Source organism: Monodelphis domestica, chromosome 4 (genome assembly GCF_027887165.1).
Source record: "Monodelphis domestica isolate mMonDom1 chromosome 4, mMonDom1.pri, whole genome shotgun sequence".
NCBI lineage: Eukaryota > Metazoa > Chordata > Mammalia > Didelphimorphia > Didelphidae > Monodelphis > Monodelphis domestica.
The window spans coordinates 38,361,916-38,388,167 of NC_077230.1; the positions used below are offsets into that span (position 1 = coordinate 38,361,916).

At 37.0% G+C, this 26,252-nt stretch overlaps 1 long non-coding RNA gene across 1 annotated transcript in view; it reads left to right on the top strand.

Annotated features, from left to right (window-relative positions):
* Nucleotides 1–1,425: 1,425 nt before the first annotated feature.
* The window catches only part of LOC103103985 (uncharacterized), a 68,217-nt gene continuing 43,390 nt past the window's right edge, over nucleotides 1,426–26,252 (top strand). Inside the window, exon 1 of the long non-coding RNA XR_474027.3 lies at nucleotides 1,426–26,168. This is a non-coding gene — a long non-coding RNA (uncharacterized LOC103103985). The remainder of the gene's footprint in view (nucleotides 26,169–26,252) is intronic.

A 26,252-nucleotide genomic window follows, 5' to 3' on the forward strand; every position in this document is an offset into this window, starting at 1 on the left:
CTAGGGATCCCCTTTGCTTTTTGGTGGCCTCGAATGCCTAAGTGTCTCATTTGTCTATATCAATTACTACATCTCCATCCATAGTTACATGTGTGGAGATCTAGGAGATCTTCATCACTCTAAATAAGTAGAGAGGGAGGCCAGATAGAATGTAGACAGATTAGGCTTTATTGGAGAAAGCAGCAGGGAAGGTGGGGAGGAGAAAGGGAAGGGAAATGGGAAACTGCCTACATAAGCTTAGTGCTCAAGCTTGGGACAAAATGTCTCTCTCCGTCCATGTACAAACATCAATATTATTTTTAAAATAATATTGATGCAAAACTCTCCCCATCCCCTTTTCTTGTCCATCCCCACACATGTTCTTGAGCGTGTGATTTTCAGCATTATGTACTCCTAAAAACCCCCGTAATGAAAAACTGGCGGTTTTCCGTCTGGGACAGGAGATACATTTGAACCTCGCTGCGCCTTCCTTCTTCAGCTTGACTTGGAGTTATCCCTTACTCCTTCCTGGCTTCTCCTGGACTGTTCCATCCCAGAGCTGGCATCCTTCCCAGACTACAGATAAACTTTTTTCAAGGTTTTGAAAATAGATCAGGAGAACTAAAAAATGTAAGGGTGGGGGTGGTGCCGTATTCTAAGCTCCTAGCTCTCTCTGGGGTCCTTGAAATTGGGGCTACAAGCAAAATATTATTCTAAGAATTACACACTTCATTTCATCCCACATATATGTATATCTCAATCTACATCTAAATGTATATATATACACATTTATCTTTAGACTGTGTGAAACTGAAATGGTACAAAATCAGTATCCTAGTCATAGGTAAGGTCCCTCCCCTTTCCTTCTTTGTTTCTATCTTTCTTTTCTCTTCCCATTTATTCTCTTCCTAAAACTCTCCTATTCTCCACTTTTTCTGCAATACCTCCATACCTGTTGATATGTCACCAGAGAAAGTCGCTATTTTGGCATGATCTGAAGCCAAATGGATGAAATGAAATGCATCTCAAAAATAAACATTTGACCTGTACTCCAAGATTCCCCAAGCAAAAGATCTATTTAAAATCCCCAAATAAACTAAATTGAGAATGGGATTGACTGCCTAGTTTAAATTTCAATGACATTTTGTTGTCTGTGTATCTAAAGACTGTAGGACAAACAATGAAAAGGAACTGATAAAAGACAAAGTCCCCCCCCCCCCCCCATTCAAGGGCAATAAACAACTCAGTTGCTTCTTTATCTCTTAAGAATGTTAAAAGAATGTTAATGTAACACTTCTTTTGTGCCCTCACCTTACTCTGAACCTAGCCCCTGGTGTTCAGATTATAAATTAAGGCTCAAGACCAGAGCCTGACTGTAGGGGGAGGGAGGGAGGGGGGGAGTCTCACCTTAGGAACCTATAAAATGTCTGTTTTTGTACCCAGGCATTTGCATTTGCCATTAGGGCATCAGCCTTTCTCAAGAGGAAAAGAAATCAACAACTGTTTTTCTTTACTTTCATTTTCTGATTCCAAATATTCTTTTATTTTGAGTGGGTAGCACTGGGTATCAGTTCTTTTTATCCCATTCACTAGTATAATAACTAGCTTTTATTTTTATACCCACTTTTAGAAGCCAGAAAATACATGAGTTCTAAGCAAAGAACATTTAATAAAACTTAAACAAAAATAGCAACCACCTAATTTTGAAGACTTGGGAAGAATACACCAGTTAGGGAAGGAGTTTTCGATATAGGAAATATAGCATGTTCAGTGGTGGTTGGGTCTAAACAGAATATTGTGAGTTTGGGACTGATCTAAAGCTACATTTATGTCCTAGAATTAGAAAGGTTACAGACTGTGAACTTCTTAATCCAGACAGAACCATGGGAAGTGTTTACATCGCACACTCCAAAAAGAGAGGAAATTCTCTCAAGAAGCAAGTCTCTCATTTTTGTGAAGGGACCTGTGTAAGATTCTGAGTTCAGAACAAAAGAAAAATCCTTTACTCGATCTGAAATACTTCTTTTCTAACCAAGTGTATTAATATTTATTTTCTTTCTTCATTTTCCCCTAAAATTACATTTAAAATTGGTTATGTTTCCTTAAGTAAACTATTTGAAATTTTAATGCAAAGACTAGGCACCTGATTCTCTCTCTGTCTCTGTCTCTCTCTGTCTCTGTCTCTCTTCCTCCCTCCCCCCTTTCTCTTTTTCTCTATCACTCTTTTTCCAAAAAACCTAGGAATGTAATAAAAGTGAATGAGAGCTCAATTTTCTTTGGGTTGTTTGCCTCCAAAAGGAACCTGTGCATTTCTCCAGACTCCAACAGTCACAGAACCCAGGTGCCAACTGTCACATTCTATAATTCTATATATCTGCCTGATGGTTTCCCTGGACTCCATTTCCCTCAATGCAATCCTTTTGAGAGGTCTAGACACTGGCTAAATCTCAAAATACATAGTTCAAGAATGTTCCCTCAGGAAGTGTGAGGTCCTGGGAAGACATAGGAGCCTAGTAAAAAGAAAAGTGAGCAAGGTATCAGGAAACCTAGACCTCAAAACCCAAACTTAACCCATAGCCATTCCATTAATATATGAGGCATCAGGCTGAAGCTTCAAGAAAGAATAGGGACAGTGTGAGGACCAAGTTTCCCTCTCAGGATGTAAGAGGGAGAGAAGCATATTTGCCCCATTATTTTATCCAGATTACTGATCTAGTGGACCATTTGGTCAAGGTTAAAATTTGGAAGAATTCTCATTCATACTAATGTCCAGGGAAAATTTTTTATAATTGTGAGGACCAGACTACTGCAGAAAGATGATGGGTGTAGCCTAAATTTCATTATATTTAAGACTTTGGGTCAGGGATACATCTGTAGAGAGCCTCTAGGCCATTATTTAGTCCTAATCAACAAGTCAAAAGTATTGGACCAGAGTCTCAGCTGGTCCTTTACCATGTATTGGCCAATGGACGGAGATGACTTTTTCCTACTTTCCATGCTCTGTTCATTGGTGCCTTTATCACAAGAAGAGAAAAAGTGTCAATTTTCAGTTAACTACAGGATCAATATTTTATTTTACTTACTATTATTATTATTCCAAATGTTTACACAACCAAACATTTCCATATATAAAGAAAAAGAAGTTATTACACAAATGAAATCACAAATCTATATATTTAGCTTATTTTTCTTCATTTATTTATTATATATTATAGCATTTATTTATTATTAAGCATATTTAGCTTATTATAGCTCCTGTCTACAAGTATCTCAGCCCTTCTCCAACTTCCCTATCTAAATTCCCATTGGATAATGTCAGAGACCAACATGTTCAGATAAATTAAGTCTTTCATGTCTTATTTTTCTTTTCACTTTTTTAGTTCTGTGGCTGTGTATAATGTTCTCCTCCTTCTACTCATTTCGCTTTTCATTATCTTATGTAGATCTGTGTGGAACAGGGAGCACAAACAATGGACCCCTCCGTTTAAATGAATACATAATCTCAGAGTCAGAAGCCAAAGTATAAGACAGTAGCTTATTGTACCTTCTTAAAAAGACTTAGCTCTGGCTAGAGATGGGTTCTGGAAATCACAGCACATGGGTCAGGGTCCCAGTCCACAGCTCAAGTGTACACAGACCTGGGATGTGACTGACAAACCTGAGTATGCAAACCTAAACATTCCTCAGAGAGATCTCTGGTGGTCATGTGGAAGGACCACGTGGAAGCAAGTCTTGTATAACTGGACAGGGACTTGTGCCTTGGTGAAATTGGCCATTCCATTTATGATGGTGTACTTGAACCATTCTACCCAATCAAATCAGTTAAGGAAAAGGAGAGATGCCTAAATTTCTCCTCATGGCTCCTTTGATTAATCAGTCTATTTAGATGCAAAGGGAGTACTGGGTTCTTTGAGAGGCTAGGAATATCTTTCTCTCCATCACTTGCAAGAATAGAGAAGTTAAATGGAATGAGTAGCCAAACTGGAAGGAAAAGAAATTGATTTGTGCACTAAAGAAGATTGATTGGGCCCATAGCAGATTCAGCCTCTTTGGGTATAGATTGGGTTTTCATAGCTTTTTAGGTGGACTTAAAGAACCCAGGCTCCTACAGTGGACAAGAAATGGGGTTGGCAGGTATGATTGGTGGGGAAGGAAGAGTTTGAAGATCTCAAAATCTCAGAAACTGATAAAGATCAAGTTTGGTCCTGTGGGAAAATACATTTCTCTTTGATTAGTAATCTCTAAAATAGTGGAGGACTCCTTTAAATTACAACCAATCCTATGATTTGCTTTTAAGGGGAATAAAGTACCACCTGAGGGTGTCTATTGACACAACCCCACAGCTCAGTTTCTTTGACCTCAGACAAAATGTTTACCCCAGATGTGCCAGATTCATGTTCTTCTTCCCCTTCAACCCTGCTCCCTATTCCTAAAGGCAACAATGGAGTTGTCTCTTCCATTCTTGTGGTATTTACAATAATTTTTTGCATCTTGTGGTCTAGTCTTCAGCAGCCGCCTTGGTCCAGGTCCTTCTCAAAAGTTTTTGTCACCAGGTCAAGTCAGGGTTGATACCAATCCTTTGCAATGGAAGCTCTTCCTTAACAAATCACTTTGCTCTTTCACTGTTCTGTCAACATCTGGCTTCCACTGGGTAGTGTATACTCCCAGGAGACAGCCCTGACCTTTTTGCCTGGACCTTGGCTTTTAATTTGTGTACTGAGCTCCCAGCAAGGCAACTCCTTTTACCAATGCAGCTTGGTACCTCTTCTGCAATTTCCACTTTTAGAGAGTTCCTTGGGGCACTGAGAGATTAAATGACATTACATTAGCCTCTGAATGACTTACCTGGGTTCCCACCACAAATATGTATCAAAAATAGGACTTGAAGCTACTTAACTCTGACTCTGAGCAGGATTAATGCAAAGTATAAAAAATGGATTATGACTTATCTGAATGAAAAGGGTATAGGTGAAACATCTCTGCCACACAAATACCACGCAGATGCCTCATGCTTACCTCTACAGGCATTGACCTCACTTCAAGGCTAAAGCTGTTTTGTGTGAAGACTATAAGTCTGAACTGTAGACAAATCCTTCATATACCTTTAATCCCAGATTGGGGTCACTGCTGGCCTAATAAAACCAAATCACCAGACTAAAGTTGATTTCATCAAGTGAGAGATGCTGGGCCAAGCCTGCAGCTGCCTGGTTGCAGCAGGGCACAACCTCTGGCACTGGGCTACAGGCACACAGTGATTCCACCAAGCTACTCAGTTTAGCTTGTGCGGTGATATGAAAACATTCAATCTGAAGAAATGTGTCAAGGGTAAAGCTTGGGAGGGATCACCTTCTGTCCTGTCTTCTAGCAATTATTTTTCTGCCACAAATGTGGATTGACAGTCACAGCTGTGCCATCACCATGTCCCCTAGACCAGGTCAAAACAAAGGCCATACCTGAGGGTATGGGCCAAAGAAGAATTGGCCAATAAATAGAAAGGTGGGCCCAAACCATCTTACTATTTTTCAGAGTTACTAACCAGATAAGGTAAGCTCTAAGAGGCAAGGTCCTGGTTACAATGTTAGGGACACTTAAGAGCCATTGTTTTCATGGCACTTGGCACTAACCATTAACCATTAAACTGAGGTTATACCAATTCTAAGTAACTAGGCCATAAATCCATAATCCAAGGGATTAATCAAAAGGACAGAATGTTTCATTGGTACCAGGCCTTGTCAGTAGGAAGATCTCAAGTGCTGACAACTAGGCTTGAATACTAGGATAAAAATCCACTGTGACACAACCACTGGGCTAAAGCCAATATAGGTCCACAGCACCTCCCTGATGTTGTGATAGGCTGTGACTGCTAGCCCACAGAGATGAGGAGATTGAGTTTGCAATAAGCCTTGGAAGCCTGTCCCATTGAAAAGTTAGGCCTGAGCAATGGAATGAAGTTCATTTTGGAGTTCGACCACTAGTCCCTTGTCCCTACTGGATACCTATCATTAGGCACTGACTGTCCTATATAGAGGCCTAGTTTTCTGGACCTCCTCATCTCTGTGTCTTAACAATCAAACAAAGGAATCCAGATCCCTGGACAACATCTCCATTGGCCCTGGACCACCAAAAAGGCTATCTGGAGCTCTGGAATTCAAGCGCATCTGTGCCCTTCCTTACTAACAAGACTTGGTTGTACCAGGCCCTTGTTCCTGGGCCAAACTTCCATAACTCTACCTGGCCCTGATCATTGGCTTACTGCGTATATTTGCTCATCTCAGCACTACCCAGTCCTACATTAGATTCTAATGGTGTTAGGCAACAATCTCCCTGATCTGGATCACTGTGGAAAAACTCTAGATTAACAAAATGCTCAGAGAATACTTCCAGCTAGTCTGTATGATCAGGCACAGCAGTCCAAACAATTTAACAGAACAAAGTCATTCCTGTACTATTTCCAAGCCACTAGGCTGAGGCTCTGACCACCATGCTGAGTTTGCACTGATGTTTGACCACTAAAAAGAGGCTCCATTTTGCTTCCAAAACCAGCTGCAAACTATACAAATAGAGAAGTTTTGTGGTGATTAGATGACATCAAATCATACACCTTTGGGAAGGGGGTAACTACCTACTGTTAATGGCACAATCAATTCTGTCAAAAAATGGAAAATGATATCTATAAGCATATCCTCTCACAGAAAGGGGGATGTGCCATTTATCACTTTGGTCAACATGTCAGCTAGTTATATGGTCTGCTAATTTTTGTCTTCTGGATCCCAAATGACAGTCCTATGTTTGGGGAATTAAATATACTTCTCAAGTAAAATTACTGGATATTACTTCATCTCTGCATGGTTCTGAAAAGAGTGGGGTGAAATTTTTTTCAATATTTCCACCCAAATAAGGAATCTGATCTTAGCTGTTTTAGCTGAATTTCTCTTAGCATGTCTGCAACATAGACCCGACTGGTTATAACTACTTCTTGATGGCCGCAGATATTGCTTAAATTCAAACACTTAGAGAAGCAGAAAACAGAAATTTGGAGAGAGAAGCATAGCAGCACCCATTTCAAAGCTAGATAGCATAGAAGTGAAAGGATTGATGGCAAAAAGAAAAATTTCAACAAGGATAACATAGAAAGAACATTGAAGAGAAAAAGAAAGATTGATTAAACTTGATAATGAAAAATCAGCAATCTATTAAAGAAGTTATCACAATATAGGTATGTAAATGAAAGCAAGACTGAGCCAAAATCTACAGAGAATAAGAGGTCCCCTCAGAAATTACAGCAAAGCATTCTCATTAAGATCTGAAATTATTCAGACGATACATAGCATAAGTAAAGATGATTAAGAAGTAAAGATGAAAATGAGATTTCTCAAGGAACAAATAAGTTGAAAAAAGAGAATGATGAATTTAGGAAAAGGGACAAACACTCTCCAAATAGTAGCTTCTTCAATAAAGAAAATGACAGAATTAGAATCCAAAAATTTCTAGAAGGAAATTAAGCAAATTTAAAAATACAGCAAGATTGGAGTTATGCTTATCTTATGCTATCTGAGAATAATTCTGGATATGGTAGAATTTTTAAAAATCCTAACCTTCCATCTTGGAATCAACACTCTACATTTGTTCCAAGGCAGAAGCACAGTAAGGGCTAGGCAATGGTGATACTATATAACTCAGGAAATCAAGCAGGAAACTTACCCAGATATATTGGAAGTATGCGGCCTATTATATAAATCCAAAAGATGCCAATAGATATTGAAAATTTAACACACTTGGAAGCATTATGGTCCATATAAGTCTTTCAGGATTTTTCTGAAATCCTATTCCTTGTCATTTGATATATTCCATTACAACCATATACCACAACTTGGTTAGCCATTCCCCAATGTATAGACATCCCCTCAATTTCTAATTCTTTGCTACCATAAAAGAGCTTCAATAACCACTTTTGTATAAATAGATTCTTTTCCCTTCGTTTGAATCCCTTTGGGATACAGATCTTATAGTGTTATTGCTGGATCAAAGGCTAGGCAGTTTTAGAGTCCTTTGGGCTTAACTCCAAATTGTTCTCCAGATCAGATCACAGCTCCACCAGCAGTGCATTAGTGTCCCAATTACTGACATCCCTTCCTACATTTATCATTTTCCTTTTCTGTCATATTGGCCAAGGTGACAGGTAAGAGGTCTTACCTCAGAGTTGTTTTAATTTGCATTTCTCCAAGGGTGATTTAGAGAATTTTTTTCATATGCTATACATAGTTTTTATTTCTTTGCCTGAAGACTGCCTGTTCACATTCTTTAGACCATTTATCAATTGGAGACACAGAATTTGATAAATTTGGCTCAGTTCATTATATAATTGAGTAACGAGCTATTTTGATCTTATCTTAGTGACTAGTGTAAAGATATTGGTCTATACCTAGTTTCTGTCAAACTACTTTCCGGTTGACTCCAAACTTTTTACTACATAATGTTTTCTTAACCCAAAAGCCTGGATCTATGCTTTTGTCGAATACAAAGTTGCTTATAATCTTTTACTACTGTTATATGTCTGCTCTGATCTACTGATCTACCTTTCTATTTCTAAGCCAGTACTAGATAGTTCTGATAATTACTACTTTATGCAGTTTAAAATGTGGTACTGATACACATTTCTTTTACATTTTTTTCATTAATTCATTTGATAGTCTTGATCTTTTGTGCTTTCAAATGAATTTTAATCATTTTTCTACCTCAATAAGATACTTTTTAGTAATTTGATTGAGATGATATTGAATGAGTAGATTAGATAGGATTGTCATTTTATGTATATTAGCTCTGCCTATTCATGAAGAATTAGCATTTCTCCAATTATTTAGGTGTGATTTTATTCGTGCAAAAAGTATATGTTCATGTAGTTCCTGGGTTTGTTTTGGCAAGTAAACTTCCCAGTATTTTATTTATCTGTGGCTATTTTAAAGGGAATATCTCTTCCCATCTCCTCTTGAGGCACTTTGCTAGTAATATATAAAAATATTGAGGATATATTTTGTATTCTCATGCTTTAATAATATTTATAGTTTCAACTAACTTTTTAGTCGAATTTCTAGGATTTTCCATATATACCATTATATCATGTAGGGAAAGATAGTTTTATTGTCTCTGCTCATTTCGATTCCTTTTTCTTCTCCTACTGATATTGCTAGATTTTCTAGTACTATGTTGAATAATATGACAATCGGCATTCTTGCTTCACTTTTGAATTTAAGAAGGCTTCGAATTTATCCCCATTACAGATGATACTTGTAATTTTAGGTTGATACTAATCATTTTAAGGAAAGACCCATTTATTCCTATGCTTTCCAATGTTTTTAATAGGAATTAATGTTATATTTTCTCAAAGACTTTTTTTGCATCTATTGAAACAATCATGATTTTTATTACTTTTGTTGTTAATAAAATCTTGTTGTTAGTTTTCTTTATATTAAGTCATGCTTTGTATTCCTGGTATAAATTCCATTTTGTCATAATCTTAGTTGCAATTTCCTAACTACTATTTTATTTAAGATTTTTGTATCCACACTGAAATTGGTCTATAATTTTCTTCCTCTATTTTTGCTCTTCTTTGTTTAGGTATCAGTACCATATATTGAATAAATGGAGTTTGGTAAAACTCTACCTATTTCAAATTATTTAATATTGGATTTAGTTGATCTTTAAATATTTGGTAGAATTCGCTTATGAATTCATCTGGTCCTGACTTTTTTAAAATAAGAAGTAATATAATTCTCTCCTCCCCACAGCTTTCTTTTTTCTTTGAATTCATTGATTTTATTTGTACAAAAACTATTTTTAACATAATCAAAATTGTCCATTTTAAATCTCATAATTCTTTCTGTCTCTTATTTGGTCATAAGTTCTTCCCTTATGCACAGATCTGACACATAAACTATTCCATGCTCCATTAATTTTGCTTATGGTATCACTCTTTATGTCTAACTCATGCACTCATGTTGAACTTATCTTGGTATATGGTATGAAATATTGATCTATCCACAGGGTCTGACATACCATTTTCCACATTTCCCAAGAGTTTTTTTTTTATCAAATAGTGAGTTCTTGTCCCAAAAGCTTGGATCTTTTGATTTATCATACAATAAATTACTATGGTAATTTATTTCTAGGTATCTGTGTACCTAGTCTTTTCCATTGATCTACCACTCTATTTCTAAGCAAGTATCAGATTTTCTAAAATTTTCCATTGAATTTGTTTGAAATTAAAATTTAACTTCTCTATTGAAATGAATATTAATTTATATTGAATGAGTTGAACCAGACTCATATCTTTTCTACGAGAGGTGCTAAGTAAAGATGAGTAAGGACATATAATCCATGTCCTCAAGCAGTTAACATTCTACTTATTCAGTGATACATATAACAGCTTTCTGAGTAATAAAAAAAAGTCAACTCAATCCATACTATAGCTTTAAAGTGTTCCTTAGTTTACCTTTGAATGTCGTCCTGGGTGGGGGTGAGGGAACAGAGGGAGATGGGGGGCAAGTAATGGAAAGGGGAAAATGGAAACATGACTGTTGATAATTTAGGTGAAGACATCTTTGGTGGTATGGATGAGTGGGGTGTAGTAAAGGACGGACTAGCAACAAGTTTTGTGTCAGCTAAAGGGAAGGGCTCTAGTGGCATCAGAGTAGGGTTTGGTTCTTCCATTACATGTTTCTTTTTAAAATATTCCTAAACTGGAACACAAAATAAGATCAGGAATTATTCATTCACAGTAAAGGAAGTATTTCTCAATATATCATTCTGAAAAATTTCACTCAATTGGGTTTGCTTGGTCAAAAACTTATTTCATGAAAAGTACATGGGTATCAATAATTGTCTCCAACTTTAAAAATGAAATTGTGAATGTAAAAATAAAATCTCACCACCATTGTCATGAGAGGATTCCTCCACATGCTTTTTTTCCTTCTGGCACACCTGGACCTTCCTTAACAGGAAGCAAAACATTTATGTATTGATCTTCATGTCAAAATAGTCACTAGGTAAATATGAAATTTGGGGGAAAGATTTTTTTTTAAAGATCATTCTTTCCATGTGTAAAGAACTGAGAAGATTGTGAGTGAGCCCATACAAAATAACCTTCACTTTTTTTTTTCAACTCTTACCTTCCATCTTAGATTCAACACTTGGTATTGACTCCAAGGCAGAAGAGCCTTAAGGGCTAGGCAATGGGAGTTAAGTGACTTGCCTAGGGTCACACAGCTAGAAAGTACCTGAGGCCAGATTTGAACCTAGGACCTCGCATCTCTAGGCCTGGCTCTCAATCCCATTGGTCCCCCGAGTTTGCCCTGATAACTTCACTTCTGAACACTTTTTATTTAGCTCACCATTGGAAGATTTATTTACATTTGTGATATTAAAGTGAAAATTTATGAGTATTAACAAAACTAGATGAGAATTTTAAAAATTCAAAGCTTTTGAAATGTAGAGAAAATCAAAGAAATACTTTTTAAGCTTAACAATATGAAAACATGTAGAACAACAAAAGGGGATGTTTTCTGATTTCAAGTATAAATTTGTTATAGAAAAGAAATATTTTATTCTTTAGGCACACAATAAATGGCAATATTGTTCTAGACTTAGAAACAAATAACAAAAAAGTCACTGAGGTCAGAAAAGTGTTTAAATTTAAAATTAATTAAAATATTTAAATTAAATGAGAAAACAAATAAAAATTATAGCAATTAATTTTGGTGCATTTCTGTTGTGAGTGACAACTTGTGAGTCCTTATAGCTTTGATTACATTAATATTTATTAATATAATTCTTTATGAACCTCGTAAAACATATTCTTAGTGGTATTTCATAGTAATATATTACAGATTGAGATACATCCATTCTGGTCAATCTTGTTGAATCAACTAAATCACATGGTTTAGAAGCATCATTAAAAGCCTATTCTTCTCTCAGTCTTCCAGGACAAGACTCACTTGACCTAATCCCTACAGTCAGTGATGTCATGTGAACCCAAAGACTATAGAAACAATTCTAGCCAAAACAACTAACTGTGGTCAATGAATTGTATAAATTAATCAACATTGAAAGAAAGATCTGTTTTGAGAAACTGCTAAGAAATCAAAGTGGGGGGAAGGTGATTATGTGCCTTTACTATTTTTGTAATAGGACTCATTTTGTTCTGAATGCTTTAAATTATTATTTATTGTTTTCAAAAGATCATTTACAGAGATATTTATCATTAGATTTTGTTGTTCTTTAGTTCCCTAGACACTTTAAATTAGTCTTATGCATTTAATTTTTTAAAAAAATGATTATATACTTCATAACATCAATAGTAAGAATTTAAATAAATGCAAAAATTACGTGTAAAAACAAAAACTCCACCTTGTTATAATTTGTTCAAAGTATGTTCATTATATATGCTAATATAAATATCCTCTGCTTTTGAGATCCCTTTGGATTGGCTTTACTTTGATACTTTTTTCCTCTTTGTGCCTTTTTTTATATAATCATAGTATGTATTATTCTTATTCTCTTCTTTTTTTGTCTCTACAGATATTTCCCTTATTTTCTTTATATTTCCAATATTCATCATTTAAAATAACATAATATAATCCATCACCTTAAAATATCACAATCTATTCAGCCATTTCCTCCAACGTTACATTTGTATTATTTCCAATTATTTTGTCATTACAAAGCTCCTATGATTATTTTTACCCACACACAGTTTTTCTCCCTCTTAATAATTCTTTAGGGCCTAATCCTAGTAATAGGATCCCTACATTAATGAGCAGGAAACATTTTACAATTTTTAATGTATATTTCCTTTTTGTTTTCAAAAAAAAAATCATAGTTGCTCTAGATTTGTTTCTCCATGTACCTATAAGCATTTAATTTGATCAACTTAATTGGTCTATTTTTCAGATAACATACATTACAAAGATCATATTTACCTAGATTGATTTTTTGTTTGTTGCCAGGATCACACTTTTTCCAAGACCAACTCTTTCCAACTTGGTCATACCCATTAGAACTTTTTTTGAATGCCACAACCCCAGAGTGCAGGATTATCTCCATACTATGATGAGTGTTGAAGTAAAACTTAGGCAGACTAGTTATACTCTCCGTATCATTGTTGGTCTCACCAGAAATCATGTTTGGATTATGTGAATGCTCAGGCTTAGAGTAGTAACTGCTTGCCTAAAGCAGGTATATATAGCAGTCTAGTCTTGGGTATTTTGTAAATCAGTCTTCAGTTCAAAGCTGATTCATATATGTCTATAGGATAAAGTAGCTGCTCACCTTCCCTGATGACTTCTGTCACCTTCAAGAATAATATTTTGTTCACTCCCTTCTTTTATTTGCAGTTCTTCCTTACTTTTACCAGGTACATTTGCACCAAATGTAACATTATCTACAGTGATAAAGAGTTCAAATACGAATTTCAAAATTTATAGCAATAAGAAATGTCAGGCAATTCCCTCATGGTAGCAGCATTTTAAAAACATGCATTACTCCTTAATCTGCAAAAGTATAATGTCAATTAAAGGTCATCACTGGTGTATGTTAGATTTAAAATGGTTGAGGTCTTAAACTGTAGTGATTAAAATAGTGGAAGATATAAATTGTGATAGATATAAGAGAGGATGAGTAAATTTGACCACAGAAATATGTTTCACTACAGTGTCTTGGTTTTTAAATCAAATGTAAGGTGGTCGCCAAGGAAATATTCCCAATTTTCAAATACCCAAGTCAACTGGGTTTATAGAGATTTTAATTAATACAAATGTGGAATTAAAAAAAGAAAGAGAGAAAAAAGAAATAAGTATGAAGGACCTTAAGTGAACATGGCCTAGACCTGAGTCTTAAGAGAGAGAGATCAGTAAGTCAGTCTCTTAACACTCACCACAAGGTCTGTCTAAGCAAGGATTCTAGTGACACCAGGCCAGCTCCATCTCAGCTGACTTCACCAGAGAGAGTTCCAAAGGGCCTCTCTCCAGAGCCTCCAGAGGGACAGAGTCCCCTCAGAGGAGCTCCAGCGAGATCTCCTTAGAGACTGTCCTCTAAGAGCTTCCCTTCTCCAGAGCCTCTCTCAAGAGATTCTTCCCAAGCGATCATCATCAAAGATCCTCCAAAAGGATTTTTTTTCTCAAGAGATTCTGCTTCTTATATAGGAGGTTTTTCTCCTATGTCACCTCCCCTAAGTCCTTACATCTACCAATCACTGTAGATGTTTTCCAAAGGACTGCCCATCTGAATTCTTGCTAAGTCGACAAATCTCCTCAGTAAGTCTGAACCAGAAAAAGTTCTACTGTGTCAACTAATCTCCTCAGTAAGTCTGAACCAGTGAAAACACAGCTGAGTCAACTAATCTCATTAAGAGAAAACTTGCCCGACCCTTTTAGGTACCTAGCATCTCATTGTATCAAATCTAAAAAACAGGCATGGCTCAAAGAACTCCTTGCCTTATTATAAGCATGGGTCCAAGTACTTTCTTTGTTTAGCAAGGAGTTTTCTCCCCTAAAGCAGTCTTAAGTATGGGTGGAGTAGAGGTCCTCCCATAGCAAGGATTTTTCTCCTCTAAAGCAGTCTTAAGTAGGAGTGGAGCAGAGGTCCTCCCATAGCAAGGAGTTTTCTCATCAAAATGGGGAATGTTCCCAGTCCAATGGGGAAATTTTTAACATTCACAAGTCTGAGAAATTACAAGGTTTACAATCCCCCCCTGATGATCATTGGGAGACTTGTCTTCCCATTGATCATTTAACATAATCAATTTGTAATCCTAAATGCACTTCTAACTATATATATATATATATGTATATATATATATATACACGATATTCAAATTACTAAGAGGAATTAGAATAGTGAGGGAGGAAATAGAAAAGAAAAGAAAGCAAAACCAATGTTTTAAACCTATGAATTGATGGACATTTGTCACAATTTTTACAAACATAGCAATCTTTCAACCTTGGTATTTAAACATATTTTTTTAAACAAAGTAAAACTCATCTTGGGTTAAGAACATAATCGAGAAATCTATATATCATTCTGGTGCAAGTAAAGTAATGAGCTGAAAAGTATAAATAAAGGGGTGCTCCTTTTTCTTGGAGGCTTTTTAGGGGTACAAATGCCCTGATATTAACTGCCCAACTCCTATTCACATATTTAGAAATGCGGGAAGGTTGGGGGTTATAAAATGTATTTCACTTCAGTTACTAGAATGGGTCTTACCTCGTGGTAGGGGCAGACAAAAATAACCAGATTGTTAAAAAAAATTCCAAAAATCATATTTAAAAAACCCTTAAAATCAAATCATTTGAGGTATTTAGCACATTAAATTTTTCCAAGGTTGTTAATACAATTATAATCAGTTCTGAAGTCCATCTATCCTCGGCAAAATAGAAAAAAGCTGTTTTTTCATATATGGGCTTATTCACAATAATATTTGTTCAACACAGTTATAGGGGGAAAACAACAGAATTTTTAAAACTAAGTACATTCAAAATAAATTCAATCAACCTTCAGTTCAAGCAGAATAATATTGAATCCAGTAATATATGAACTTAAAATCACAAAGTTAAACCATAACAAAAAATGCAATAGAAATACAGAGATTTTTATAAACCATTGGAGTCTGAAATGCCTTAGAATATAGCCTTTAGTCTCTTCAAAGTTCCTTGGGTTCTTATCCATTTAAATGTCTATTGTCAGAAGGCAGAGTGGTAAGGGCTAAGCAATGGGGTCTGAGCAATCTGCTTGGGGCCACACAGCTGGGAAGTATCTGAGGCAAGATTTTAACCCAGGACGACATGTCCTCAGGTCTGGCTCCCAGTTCGTTGAGCCACCCATTTGCCCCTTCAAAGTTAAAGTTGAATCTTTGTGCTGAATCTTTCTTCTTGCACACAGGTGAAATCAATGAAATTACCAGAACAGTCAAAAGGTATCCTTTTAAACAGCCCATTGCTTAAAAGTCTGTTTGAAAAGTCTGTTTCTTCTCTCTCCCCTGCTATGAAACCCCTGTGGTCAATATCCCCATCCACATGGAGGCTTAGCCTAAGGGAAAATTATCCTTTCTCCTTTCCCTCTCGTTTCTCCCCTCCGCCCATGTGGCCAATACTGTTACCAGCTGGTCAAAATGAGTCCTGAGCGATCTGCTCCAAGGATCTGGGTGATGAGCTGTCTGGGTCAGAGGCCAGATGGGTGAGAGACAGACCGCCAGGGTGGGTAGGGCCGGGAGCCAGAGTGCCGACAAACAGGGCCAGGAGCTCGGGTACCAGGTGAGAGGCCAGGAGCAGAAGCAGTTGCTGGAGAGGGCTGCAGGCAGGAGCTGATCAAGATGGTTTTCTAAAAGGCATCTTGGAGATACGTGGCTTAAAAAAAATCCTCTAGGCTAAAAAATTTGAGAAGTTCTCATCCCATCTGGGTCGCCATCTGTAACAGTTAAAATTTAGTAATATTGGGAGACTGAGGCAGGTAGAAATTAGTTTCTCTCTGCAAGGAGTATTATATTTTTTAGAGGTTTATTAAGGATTAAGGATTAAAGAATATACAAGTAAGAAACATGTGCCTAGGCCAGAGGCCTAGAAAAAATAACCTCACATCATGGAAGAGACGCCTCTGCTCCAAAACGGAAGTCCAAAAGACCGCCAAAAACCTTTGTCACCAGCTTAAATTCTTCCTCGATCTCGGCCCACCTCAGAATTCCTGTGAGATTACAAAGCATTTTGGGGAAGTGGCGCAAAGGATTGTGGGGATTGTAGTCCTGTATTCGAGTCTATTTTTTACATGTACAAAGGAATATAAATCTAAATGGTATCACTTCATAATCTTTGAGAAATAGGAAGAGAGCATACCTGAGGTTAGGGATTCTAAGGAAACAGAGATGACTTTTGATATGGCCTCCTCAAGTAACTTGAGTCTAACAAGTTACTCTGACCAATCTACAAACGTATTAGTCCAGATATTCTGTGCCTTAATAAAAATTATTCTTATTTGAGAGTTGTAAAAGGGACATCTTCAGGCTGATAATTTTGGCCATTGTTGTGGATAAGGATTGTGTAACAGACACTCTCTCTTCAGCAAATGGGATGGGTTCTGTACTTGTTGAACAGACATTGGGGCCCAAGATTTTATATTATTCATTATAAAGAGATGGCTTTAAATTAATTTTGAAAAGTTTTTAAAGATTAGGCTATTGTTGGCAAAAAAAAAAGTGTTAACTAAAATGAGACTGAGTCTCCATTGGTCCAATGAATATATATTTTTTATAAAATGTTCTAGTAGAAACTTATTATTAAAAAGGTCTCTCAAAAGTATAACAAATAATATAGAGAACTTTTCTACATTTTCTCCATCACAGATGTTCTGAGTTGAATAGAAAGACAACACATTTAAATATAAATCCCTGTTTTATATTATTTAATTTAATTTTTGTTTATTTAGTAAATTAATTTAGAATATATTTTCCATGGTTACATGATTCATGTTCATTCCCTCCCCTCCTTCTACCCTCTCCCACAGCCAATGAGTGATTCCAGTGGTTTTTACATGTGTCTGATGAAGACCCATTTCCATATTATTAATATTTTCAATAGAGTGATACATCCCCAATCACATCCCCATTGAACCATGTAATCAAGCAATTGTTTTTTCTTCTGTGTTTCTGCTCCCGGGGTGTATGGGGTGTTCAGAGAGGGGTAGTATCTCTGGTATGGAGGGCTTGTCGTACCCTCCTAGGGTAGCTCTCCAGCCTCTGACCCCCACCTGACACCCAGCTCTCACTTGTGGCTCCCAGTAGCTGCTAGCATGCAGCAGCGGCCACACCCCGGGCAACGGCTTCGACAGGCTGGCTAAACCTTGGGAGAGTAGCCATCGGGTCGTTGTGGACCCCTGGTGAACTAGGGCTTTGCTCACCCAGCATGTAAAGACTGTTTCGGCAGAACAGGAGGAAGAAACCAACAAGAAGGTTCAATGGCTGAGAGGGCATCGCAGCAAGGCACTGTGGAGTGCTTAGGGCATGTTGGAGCACAAAGGACAACACGGCCATCCAATGCAGCTGAGGAAGTCTCCAGGTGCAACGATTTTTCATGCCACTGGACCCAGGCTTCCAACGCCGAGAGAGTGGGACTGTCTCTGTGCATCGTTTCCACTTAAATCTCTTTGATGCACAAGTATCTTTGTGCACACTCATCTACATCACAGATGAAAGTGCACAAAGACAATCGTCATTTTTGGTTACCGAGAGACTACTACCAAAAGTTTCTGCTCCCACAGTTCTTCCTCTGAATGTGGATAGTGTTCTTTCTCATAAGTCCCTCAGAATTGTCCTGGATCATTGCATACTGCTAGTAGAGAAGTTCATTACATTCGATTGTACCACAGTGTGTCAGTCTCTGTGTACAATGTTCTCCTGGTTCTGCTCCTTTTGCTCTGCATCACTTCCTGGAGGTTGTTCTAGTCCCCATGGAATTCCTCCAGTTCATTATTCCTTTGAGCACAATAGTATTCCATCACCAACATACACCACAATTTGTTCAGTCATTCCCCAATCAAAGGGCATCCCCTAATTTTCCAATTTTTTGCCACCACAAAGAGCGCAGCTATGAATATTTTTGTACAAGTCTTTTTCCTTATTATCTCTTTGAGGGGTAAACCCAGCACTGCTATGACTGAATCAAAGGGCAGACAGTCTTTTAAAGTCCTTTGGGCATAGTTCCAAATCACCCTCCAGAATGGTTGGATCAATTTACAACCCCACCAGCAACTAATTAATGTCCTGACTTTCCCACATCCCCTTCAGCATTCATTACTTTGCTGTCATGTTAGCCAAACCACTAGGTGTGAGGTGATACCTCAGAGTTGTTTTGATATACATTTCTCTAATTATAAGATAAATCCTTGTTTCAAATGATAAATATTAATATTATTTAGGATAAGAAACTATCTCATAATTATCCTTTTTACCTGTGGAAGGTGTGTAGATAGAATTCATTCCCCAAGGCTCAACCAACCCAGCTCATGTTACCCACCATTCCATTTGCGTGCTTACACAGTGCTTACAGATGTGAATGCATATAGGGAGGGGGGAGTAATTAGGGGTGATGGAGGATTAAAGTTTTCTTGTGGCACTGCCATCTCTCTCTACTTCCCAGAATGTGGCTGGAAAGTCCACACATATGGTCAATTAGGTTAGATTAGGCTTTAATCTGCTTTCTCTATCTTTAGTATTAATAAAACTATGGAAAAATAAGAACCTGGAGTTATTGATATTGATTTAAATTTTACAAAGACCACTCAAAAAGAAAGAGAGTTAACTTAGGGAGAGTCAGACCCTATCTATCTTATCAAATTTTCACTCTTATCAATATACATTCTATGAAAAACCTTTTAGATGTCCTATTGAAGCAATGTAGATGTTACATTAGTTTGTGGATATGGCCAAAATGAATTAGAATTTTTAGTAATTCACAGAATATGCAATGTAGAAATAAATGCATAATATAAATAATATGAAATATAAAGACAGAGAAATCCTATTTATCATAAACAAAAAAACCAATGAGAGTCAATTTAAAATGTAGTTTCTGTTCTCTGGCAACACCATATCATAGAGTGGGGAGAACTTTGGAATTTTTAAGATCTACACATGAGAAAGAGTCAAGTCTGAAACCCTCAATGGACTTCTGAGACAATTCTAGTCCAAAAAAATGGCACTCCCCATCCCTAAAGTCAAATAGGAATTAAGTAAGGGTCCACCTACAAGTCCTAAAGAACAAGGAGAATTTCAGCCTCTAACATGTACATTTATTCATGGATTACTGAATAACTCATTGAACCTATATGTGCTTAAGGCATCTGTCAGTATAAAGTGGCAAGAGGATGCCCCAAGTTCAACTTATTGGTAAAAGGAATTTTTCAGTATGGGAAGTCTGGATATCAATGCACTCACACTTTCTATAAACATCCTTAGCTTCTTTTCCTCTCTGAAAGGTCACTGACACATATGTACCCTTGCCTTTTTTTGACCTGCCAAACCCTTCACTTTTCAGGAAATGAATAGGTTTGCTATCTTCCCAAAGAACATTCTAATCAATTTATAAGAGAAAATAAAATTCACCACTCATATTAAGCCTCTGTGTCTTCCTGAAAAATTTTCTCTTAACATCATCATTCTTACTTTTCATCTTTTCTGTCATCTTGGACTAGTGACATTAGTGGAACCATCATCTATAATGATAAAAGAGTTTAAATGTGATCTACAAAATCAATAAGAGAAAAACAAAATATTGGGCTATGCCTCTAAAGAATTAGGTTTTGGAAGTGTAATGCAGTGGATGAATTAATGGAAGAGTTTTTCATACTGGGAATTCAATGTCTTAACTGAAAAATCAGAGCCAATAACAAAAAAAGGAGTACTCCTTAATTATCATACGTATAAGTCAATTACATATAATTCTTGTCAAAGTGGATTGAAATCTGAAACTTCTCTGTTAGCACTTTGTAACCAATAGCAAATACTAAGTTATATGTGAAATAGAATTGTGTATTAATTTTCATGAAAGAGAAATAAACCTGATGCTTCCTCACTCATGCCTTCTGAATCCAGATTAATCCAGATATTTTGAGGAATGGGATTCTCAAGTCATTATTCTCCCATTCCACTCAGTTGTGATTATGGTCAAGAAAGCTGGAGAACCAGAGAGAAAACAAGACAACCCTTATCCTTAAGCAGTTTATACTTTACTATTACAATGCTATAAATAAGTTATTCTGGGTGATCTACATATGTTTTCCTAATCTATCCTGTTCCTGAATATGGTTATTTAGAGTTGCCTTGGACCCCATTGTCTAAGGAAAGTGAAGGTTGAAAAGGGGACCTTTGATATAAGATATCATGTAGTTTTTAACACTGGTGTGGATCAGGGATCACATAACAGCCCTTCTAGAGTAATTGAGATAAAATTTACAGATATGGTCAATGTTGGCCTTTCATGTTCCAGTACATAAATCTTTCTTGTGAAATATTCACAGGTTTTTGTTTGTTCATCTTTAATTTTTGAAGAGGACCAATGCCATCCCAGATGAGGTGCTAACTTGTGCATGAATCGGATTTAAATGAGGTAGAATTGCACCAAGTCTTTGGCATTACACTCTCTTCAGAAGTCATGGAAAACCAATGGCAAGACAAAAATCAAGACGACTGGTGATGGTTCTGCATGCAGTGTATGACTTTGGTGTCTAAGCTCTAAGTGCTCTACAGAATTTGTTTCGGCCAACTTCATTGCCATTAGAACAAATTGTTCTCATCAGTCCCTTTCTCATGTTAGATTTCCAGATTATATTCTAACTAGGGATATGTATTATTCATTTACAAAGACAAATCCTCAATATATGTCATTTTGAAAGCTTTTTCTAGACAACTGAAGCCCAGCAAAGGTAATGATGAAACCCAGACTCACACAGGGTATTAAGTGAGTCTCAAAAAATAGTGAGAATTCCTGGCTTCTGAAACACTGAATAACTAACTCATCATTTGAAGCTATCTGTGTCGCTTTAGGCATCTGTCAGTAGAAAGTGGCAAGGTGTCCAAACTTCAGGTTCATTAGTAAAGGGAGTTTTTGAATCTGGGAATTCCTGATTGAATTCAATGCAATTTCATTCTTTATCCTCTTCCTAAGTCTCCTTTTCTTTCTAAAAAGTTAACTATTTCATGTGTATCCTTCCCTTTTTCTGGCTGCTAATTTTTTTCAGGAGACATAGGACAATACTCATACCCTTCCTCACACTTTCCTAGGGGTTGAAGAACTCAAGGAGACTGATTTCTTTTCTAAAACAATGGTTCTTATGATGAGAAATATCCGGAAATTGCCAATAGATTATACACATATGTTGTGGGATGGTAAATGGGCTACTAATTCTCTCCTTTTTAAACTGAGCCTTATCCTTCAGAAGTCTTTAGTGCCTTCTAAGTCTGGAATCAGTGGAATAGGCATGTAGTCACAACCCTGATGGAGGTATGGTCTAGAATAAGATGACAAGAGTAGAGACAATCCTGAATGAGTTTATTGAACTCAATTCTCTCTCACATTCAGATGTTGAAATAGTTAAAGCTGCTGCCTATCTGTTCTGTCTAGACTTAAATTATGTATTGTTTCCAGAGCACAACAAAAGCCTGATATCAGATTCTTATTAGCCTTCCATCCTGAGACAGAAATCAATCTCTGCAGTCATTGTCATTGAACTAGAAGATTTTGGAATCAACTCTAGCCAAAACAATGAGGTCCTAGGGAGTCTTTTAATTAATTGATCAGTATATAAAGAGAGTTCCATTTGGACAGACCACTAAAAAAACTGAATGGGTTGGATATGATGTTCCTCTCCAATCCTGGCAGCTGGGCCAAAAACACTTTAAAGGCTACTATTATAATGTTGCCTCATGTTTAAAGTGTGGTCAAAAATATTTTTCAGATATTCACCCTTAAGTTTTTTGAGGGGAGATGGAGTTATGCTTCCAGGCACACACTATTTAAAATGATCTTTTACACTTTGCTATTTGGTCCTTAGTAAAAAGCTAATTCTTAATAGCATCTGTGAGCTAAACTAGCAGCTCACCATTACCGGTGATCACTTGTGCCTTGATCTTTAACATCTGATTCAAGCCCTCATGGTTTCTCCTCTTCATTTTTGAGAGCATCAACTCCAATAAAAAAATAAATGATAGAGTGCAAAGGTGAATCCTAAAATCATTTTGAGTAATAAAAATGTCAGACAATTCCCTAAAACAATAATCCTCTGAAGTATAGTTGATTGGATGAATTAGTGGAAAAGTGTTCTACACTGCAAGTTTCTGCTATGCCTCTTAATCTCTAAAACTATGGTACTGATGATGAGAAATATCCTGAAATGGGAAATCTATTAGAAAACCTTTTTTTGCAGGATTGTAGGACAATCCTCTACTAATTAAAGGGTGTCTTCTGCTTAAGAAATATTCAGTAACTCCTTTGCATGCAGTTTCTGGAATGGATATCATATCATCAGCCTTAGTGAGGTAGGAAAAGTACTAAGTAGATGAGAGAAGCAACAATTCTGGAAGAATTTCTTCTCGGGCCTAGAGAACTGGGATAAAATTATGGCTCAAATATAGTTAGGAAACAGAAGATATTTCATAAACCCAGAGTTTTGTTTTGTTTTTTTCTTTCGTATTTCTGGAGAGTGGTTATTTTCTTTAAATGGGTTCAGTATGTTTTCCTGAACATGAACATATAAGAAAAATTAAATCTATGTCTCTTGTGTATGATAATGTGTAACTGTTCTTACAGTCCAGATTATGTGAAATATTTTTCAGTTTATTGGAATTTCATATGGAGCCTTTAAACTAAAACAAATGCTTAGAAAAGGTGTTTTGTAGTAATAATTCAAGTAGAGATGTTTCATGAATTAGGCACCGCTTCAGGAATATAAGATTTCATCTCTTAAATCTTCCAACCCAAGGCACATTTGACTTAATCCCTCAACAGTTATATGGATCTTAAACATTTGTATTGAATACTCAAAATACTTCTGAATGAGATAGAATTAAATGTGCTATTCTCAGAATGAGCATCCAGCTTACACCTCCAATTAAGAATGGAATGTGTAGAACTGTCTCTTTTAGTTTCAAGGACTTCTTGATTATTTGTCTAGAAGATTTAGGAAGTAGGCTTGGTGCCTGGGGAGGATGGGAGGCCCCTTATCTAAGGGGCACTGTATACATATCACTCAGCCTGCCCAGCTGCAGCTGCCATCTTATCTCTTCTTACTCTTAAAAATTTAAGGTGACACTCTTAGCTCTCTCTCAAGTGATGATGACCTCATGTAATGTATCTTGCTATTTTCTGATTGGGGTAGATTTCAAGCCTAAAATTTAATTCTGGCTTCCAGACAAAGGGAGGAGAGAGGGGGTGGGGAGAACCAATATAATGTTTGTATTTATGCCTAGGCATTTGCATTTGCCCACCAGGGCATCAGCCATTTCTCTGGAAAAAGAAATAAACTTTTGACTCTTCTACTCTCACTTGATGACTCCAGATTTTTAATTTATCCTTTTTTTATCCCACTCAATTCAGAAATAATGACACAGAACTGTTTGAATCTGTGGAATGACTGACAGTAGGAAAGGTCTTATATCTGATCAATAGGAAAATAGAGGCCCATTTTGAAAGAGCTTTTAATAAATGGAATGGAGTAGCAATTGCCATTCCATTTTAAATGATAAATGCCTACTATTTTGAGGTTTTAAAACGTATTTGCAGAGATATTTTACTTCAGATTCTGTTTTTGTTTCATTTCAATTTTTTGCATTAAATATCTATACACTGTTTTAAATGATCATATAGGATATATATCTTGGGCTTCTGCACAGATTGGTTCTAATATATTTTAGAGCCTAAGTAGAAAGTCACACATTCATTATGATCACCATCACTCAGTAGAAGATAATTTTTTTAACCTTCCCGTTTTTCTTGTTTTTTTTCCCCTTGGGCTTTATAGACGACAACACAACCCACATGCACCATCATCTACAAAGAGAAAAATTTAAGTGCAATATGATTAATCCATCTGTGTCCCACAGAGATCAAATAAAAAGGAAAAGGACCACTAGGTACAAAAATGTTCATAGGGACTCTTTTTTTTTGGTGTCGAAGAATTGGAAATTGAGGGAATACTCATTAACCTGGGAATGGCTGAACAAGTCGTGGCATATGAGAAATATATAAGAAATAACTGAAAGTGGTGTGTGGTTTCATAAAAGGAACAAACGAAGACAAGACATGGCAAGGTCTGTTTGAACTGATGCAAAGTGAAGTGAGAAGAGCTAAGAGATGACTGGGCACAGTTAAGAGTAATGTGTCCATGAACTGTGAAAGATTTAGCTACTCTGATCAATACAATGATCCAAGATAGTTCCAAAGGACTCATGATGGAAAAAATTCTAACCACCTCCAGAGAAAGAACTGATGAACTCTTGAGTGCAAATTGAAGCACAATTTTCTCATTTCCTTAATTTTTCTTGCTTTTTAAAAAAATGGCTAATATGGAAATGTCTTGCATAGTTTCACAAGTATAATTGATATCACATTGCTTGCCTTTTCAAAGAGTGGTAGAGGAAAGAAGAAAATCCGGAATTCAAAATGTTAAAAAAGTGGGATATTAAAAATAAATATATTTTAAAAGTCAAAGAATAAATAAATTTCTAGGTCTAACCTTCCTTACTTGTTAAAGAATAGTATTAGCCCTACCTCCATCGTAAAAAAATGGAAACACTCTTCTGTCTTGTTCTTTCACACACACTCTATTAACACTAAGGAAGTTGTGAGGGGTCAGAGGAAGTCAGTAAAGTACCCAAGAAGGGCCTCTGGGAATTTTGGACTCTCTTTTCGAGTTCCTTCTCATCTGCTAGGCGGGGCACAATGCCTTCCTCCTAATCTCCCACCACCAGTAAGAGTCCCAAGTGCACAAAACCTCTTTGGCCGTGCTGTGGCACTCTGATCGGCTCCTGCATTTGATGGGATGTGATCGGGCGGCTCCGCAACTTACTTCAAAGGCATTTTCCTCTGGGCGATTGGACGGGATTCTCCTCTGCCCTGAAGGTGTCCTCTTCCTTTCCGAGCTTAAGCTGCTCCCCAGTCAGGTGATTTTCCCGTGTCCTAGGAATATAGTGGACACGAAACCCCAGGAAGCATAACCAAGATGCCTTATGCCTCCTTCTCTTTTCCTTCGTTCTGTACTCCAGAACTCAGTTTCAGTTTTAGGGTTGTTGGGTTTTTTTTTGTTTGTTTTGTTTTTTTAACCTCAAAACATCTGCAGCTTAAGTTGCAAGGCTGGACCGGGCTCAGTTTTACTTGCCTCTCAGTGGGGCGGGGCTATCTCTCCGCCAGTGAAAGCCTAGGGCCACCCCGAAGTAGTCCTGCCAAGAATCTGAGAATTACCTGCCTGCGGAGTAGCTGGTGAGACAGATGGGTGCTGCATGGAAACTTGACGTGATTACGGCGACTCTGATGTGATTCGAAGGACTCCCCTGGGTGAAATCCTCAGATCTCTTTACCTTCCTTCGCACTCATCCACCTACTCACCCCCAGTGACTGAAACCTCAGTGCCTAAAAGCGTTAGAAGTCTCTCCAAAGCAGGTGAGGTCTGTCTGGAGGGAGATGCCCGGACCCTTTGCGAACCTTCTGCTTTTTTGTGATTTTGAGATGGGTGGAGCAAAGCAC